The sequence below is a fragment of the Octodon degus genome, unplaced genomic scaffold, assembly GCF_000260255.1.
Source record: "Octodon degus isolate 3935 unplaced genomic scaffold, OctDeg1.0 scaffold00122, whole genome shotgun sequence".
In the NCBI taxonomy this organism is placed as follows: domain Eukaryota; kingdom Metazoa; phylum Chordata; class Mammalia; order Rodentia; family Octodontidae; genus Octodon; species Octodon degus.
The window spans coordinates 1,903,867-1,909,432 of NW_004524698.1; the positions used below are offsets into that span (position 1 = coordinate 1,903,867).

The following is a 5,566-nucleotide window of genomic DNA, read 5'->3' on the forward strand; positions in this document are numbered from 1 at the left end:
CTGAGAGAATGTTTTCTCTCCAAGTGACTCTCCTTAGGCACACTCTACATCATCATCACTTTCCTCTTTGGACGCATAATCTCCTTGATCAGAAAATTTGGGACACTACTGAGTTACATGACATTACAGTACAAGTTCTCATATGTCCTGAGTCTTAATTGACCTTGGAAGGCTAGGGCCAAAAAGTTGGCTTTCCTTGTGGCCCTCCTTTTTCTCTAATTTTGGCCTGCAAACTTAGGTTGTTAACCCTCCAGAAGAGAAGTTTATTGTTATTACCATCCAACCTAGGCTGTTAAGCTTAACCTCTGTCTGAATATCAAACATCTTAAGGCATAACACAGAACAGGTATTTTTCATCAAGTATTGATATGTTGAACTTTAAGTCCATACAGAATATGATGAAAAAACATTTAAAAATTAGAATATATTTTAAAAATAGGCATAACAAGTTATATAATTCTTATGTTTACACATAAGTCCAAAAATCTAACCATATACAATCTTGAAGCAGGACAGTCCCACAACATTCCTATTCTGTATCTTGCCTTCATTCACCACCCCCTTCTTTTTGAACAATCATCTACCTGAGAGACAGCACAGCAGCCACTGGCATGTCATAAGAAACAGTCTGTATTCAGAAGACCAGAATGACTGGCACTCCTGCATGCATTCTTCCTAGTGGTTATTTGCTGTGCAAGATGCGGACATGATATCCTATTTACAAACACTATTAGAACAGATCCCTCTATTTTCCCCCATAATTTTATTGAGAAACAAATAGCAGTTTTTGTTGAGAAACAATGAGAGAGTTTCAAACCAAACTGGTAGGACAGTTGCAATAATTAACACATTGCATACATTCTTCCTAGTGGTTAATTGCTGTGCAAGATGCAGACATGATATCCTATTTACAAACACTATTAGAACAAATCTCTCTATTCATTAAGAGAATGAAACTATATATCTATCCTAACCATTTTGAATACACAGATACAAAATGGACATTCATCTGTATCCCCTTTTTTTGTTTACTTCCGTTATTTGAATATTATAGGTATGTTAACTCAGCAAAATATTCTAAAAGAGTCCAGTATTGGTTTTTTTTTCCAAAATTTTATTGATAAACAGCAATGAGACAGTTTCAAATCAAATCGGAAGTACAGTTTCAACAAATAACACACTGCATATATTCTTCTTAGTGGTTAATTGCTGTACAAGATGCGGACTTGAGATCCTATTTACAAACACCATTAGAACAAATCATTCTATTCATTAAGAGAATGCAACTATATATCTATCCTAACCACTTCCAGTATTGTTTAGTTTTTGAAAGACACACAGGGATCTCTTAGGCTTAAGACAGTAGAGGGACCTCATATGATATTCATTTCTTCATATGTTAATTCAGTGGAGCTCAAAATGACTAGATGTAAACCTCAATCTCAGGTCAATAGAACAGACCTCAATGTACAGCAATTAACCACTAAGAAGAATATATGCAGTGTGTTATTTGTTGAAACTGTACTTCTGATTTGATTTGAAACTGTCTCATTGCTGTTTATCAATAAAATTTTGGAAAAAAAAATAAAAAAAAGAACAGACCTCAAGTAAAGCATTCCCAAGCACAGACTTCAAGCTACCAGAGCCTATCATTGCAGAGATAGCAAGCAAATATTTATGAGCAGCTTTTTACATGTGATAGTGAAAGGTGCAACTTCTACTTCCAGACCTAATTCCTGAACTGTTGCTTTAGCTGCGTAAGCACTACCAGATAGTGATCGCATTGACCACTAGTTTAAACAACAACCTCCATCCACAGAATAACACTCCAACCTCCTAACATTTTAGCATTCTGTAAGGGACTTCCAGTTAAGGAGGAGTTGGTAAGATCAAAGATGAGTTCCATGGGCATGAGGATATTACTCCACTTCTGTCAATACAAAATTAGTTTCTTGGTCAGAAGCAATTCCATAATTTATTATCTTCATCCATATATTGAACCTGGTCGGAATTTATTTTGGCATGTGGTATGATGAATGATTCTAAAGGTTCACTTACATAAAAAGATATGATATCACTAATCATCAGGGAAATGTCAATCAACGACGATTAGATACCAGCTCTCTCCTGTTAGAATGGCTATTCTCTCAACAACTGGAATCTCATCTTTTTGAAAAGTTTCTGCACTTCAAAGCAAATCTTCAACAGATTAAAAAGAAAACCAACAAACTGGGAAAAAAATCATAGCCTTTGTCCCTCAGACATAGGCCTTCTCTCTAGAACATACAAAGAATTTTTTAAAAAAATCAGTCTCCCCCAAATTCAAAGACTCTGTTCGAAAATGGGCATCTGAGATGAATATGCACTGCTCAGAGGAAGAAATACAAATAGCAAGTAAATATATGAAAAATGTTCAGTATCATTTGTCAGAAATGCAAATTAAAATAACACTGAGATTCCACCTCACCCCAGAAACAATGGCTAACATTAAGAAGTCAGCCAATAACAAATGCTGGAGAGACGTAGAGAAAAAGGAAGACTTCTGCACTGTTGGTGGGAATGTAGACTGGTACAACTGCTATGGAACTCACTGTGGAGATTCCTTCAAAAGCTAGGATTGGAGATCCCATTCAAGCCAGCTACTCCTCTCTCCTGGGTATTTTTCCAGAGTAGCTGAAAACCTCATACCACAAATGAGCAACCATGTTTATAGCAGCACAATTTCTGTTAGCTAAATCCTGGAAACAACCCAGGTGCCCATCAAGTGAAGAATGAATAAGGAAAATGTAGTATTTTTACACAAGGGAGTATTATTCAGCTATAAAACAGGACAAATTTGAGTCTTTTGTTGGTAAATGGATGCAACTAGAGAACTGTCTTAGTTACTCTTCTCTCGTTGCTGGGACAAATACCTGACACTCAAAATGAAGTAAGGCAAGGTTTATTTAGTTCATGGTTACTGGAGGTTTCAGTCCATACTCAGCTGACTCCAAGGTAGAGTGGCACAGAGAGCAACCTTTCACAGCAGCGGCAAAGAGCAAGAGAGCAAATGGGAGGAGTAGTGGCAACAATGGCTACTGAGAGCAAGTCTCTCTCTCCTCTTCATCTGCCACAGGCTGTGTGTAGCACTCACACCCATAATCCCAGCCTTGGATCATGAATGAATAACAAACCCTAGGACCATGCCCCAGTGACTGCATAAGGCTTTGGAGGGAAAAATACACACAAACCATAACAAGAACATACTCTCAAGTAAAATAAATCAGACCCACATGTGCAAACATTGTATTATCTACTTAGTGTGAGAACTTGAAAGAGACAAATGGAATCTGAAGTGTACAATAGACACTGGTAAAAGGGAATGAACTTTTTCATAAGGAAAGAGTTACTGAGCTGAGGAGATGGACAGGAGAGGGACTGGGGGAAAGAGATTTATCTATGTATATAAGCTGGATGGTTTGGACAACCGTACTGTGCATTTCTGCTGCTCTATGGAAAGGAGCAGTTAATGCTTTAATTTGTTTTGTCTCCTTTTTTCAATTGTTTGTACTTTTTCTCTTCTTTATTTCTCATACATTTCTTTCTTCTTCCAATTTTACATGCATATACCTGGTAAGATGAATAACTGGTTGGAAGACAACACTGTATTACAACAAATACTGTGAAATTCATATTACTTTGTGAAGTGAAAATCTGCATCACTTGCAATTTTTTCTGTTTTAATTCTAATTTGTACTGTCTTTAAAAAATTAAAAATTAAGAGAAAGAATGGCCATCCTCAGAGCTAAGAGGGAAAAAGTGTATGCAAGCATATTCAGAAAAGGGAACACATAGTCAGAGTGAGTACGTAAATTGGTACAGCCATTATGAAAAACAGTCGGACCAGGACGATGGCTCAGTGGAATGAGTGCTTCCCTGGCAAGCGCAGAGGCCTGAGTTCAATCCCCAGTTCTGCAAAAAAAAAAGAAAAAAAAAAAAAAGAAAGAAAGAAAGAAAAGAAAAGAAAAAGAAAAAGAAAAAGAGAAAAACAGTGTGCTGGAATTTCCTCAAAAAATTAAAAAATAGAACTACCACATGAACCAGTAACCCAACTTCTGGGTAACTGCATCAGTGTTAGGAAGTTGCATCAGAATTTTGACACATTAATTGCAGCATTCTCAGTTGCCAAGACATGGTGACAACTTAAGTTGGTTTTTTTTCTTTTACAGTTTTTACAAATATTGTTTATTTTAATGAGGCTGGTACACATATGTCCATTTAAAACCCATATCCCAGGTTAAAAAGTACAAACAAAATCAAAAAGAGCAGTGTTCTGTTATACATACATCTATGTAACTTTATTATTTTTTGAATGAAAATTAACTTTTCTGGGATCTTCTGACAAGATTTTTTTTAAGCTTAAAACCGCTTTCTCTTCAGTGAAGCCACCCTTGGAGTTGATCAATCTCTCACCATGTCTGTCATCTGGACACCAAAGCTCATCTTCCTCTTCTTTTTGGTCCAGACCCTCAGATTTTAAGCTTAAAGTTAAGGAAAGGTCCTTTTTCCACAGTTCAGTTCTCTGAAAAACTTCTGCCTCCCCCTGAAAGTTATAGTCACAAGCTCCAACTTCAGGGCCACCTGAAAAGCCACAGGAACAATCGCATGGCTCGACCTTATGATCACAAGCCTGAAAATGCACAGTCCTGAAATCTGCGCCCTCTCTGTGCACACATGTAATTTTTAAAAAGCAGAAGACAAAAAATGTGAAGAAAACTGAGGTTTGATCACCAAAAATCAGCACGACGAAAACAATGAATAATAAACCTTAGAATTCAAATTACTGGATGTTTTAAAGAGATGGGATGCCAGTTTTCATTTCCATTTTGAACACCACATTATAAAAGAACTATTTTTTAAAAATAAAAAGGATTGAGGGGAAAGAAAAAGAATAAAAAGAATATCTAAACCATTGAATGACCCCCGTTTGTTCCTGCTAAACTTCAATCACATCTTCTTCCTCCATTCCCAATTCTTTTAGAGTATGATTGTTAGCAGTTCTCCATCCTTCAAAGAGAAACCTGAGTGAATTCATTGGAACACCCTGTGTTTGACAGTATGATTCTCTGAGTTTCTTGAGATGTGTTGTCATTTTCACTTTGAAGTGAATCTCACTGCTATCCTGTCCAATGACTTCGAGTTTAATGTATTCACTTTCCTTCTTATCTCCCAAGTCCTCAGTTGATGGTTTTGCCTTCTGATCAGACATGGCAATGGTGGCTTCCCCCGGGGGTCTCCACACAGCAGGGTCTTGTGGCGGCAAAAACCTCTCTCGCTCCGGCGGCGTTTGCAATCCCATCCACCTACCCCAAAGCACAACACTACAGAGTAGCAACTCCCCGCAACTTAAGTTGTTTATCCACTGATAAACAGATAAAGAAAATGTGATATATTTTGAAATGGAATATTATTCAGCAGGAAATCCTGACATTTGTGACAGTATTGATGAAGTTAGAGTGCACTATTATGGGTGGAAAAAGGCAGATACAGAAAGACAAATAGAGGATGATTTCATGTGTATAGAACC

At 37.1% G+C, this 5,566-nt stretch overlaps 2 pseudogenes; one reads left to right on the forward strand and one right to left on the reverse strand.

The window, feature by feature from the left end:
- Positions 1-4,689, forward strand: part of LOC101575362 — a 41,786-nt pseudogene extending 37,097 nt beyond the window's left edge.
- Positions 4,690-4,975: 286 nt separating this feature from the next.
- On the reverse strand, positions 4,976-5,248 carry LOC101575748 (annotated as a pseudogene).
- Positions 5,249-5,566: the final 318 nt, after the last annotated feature.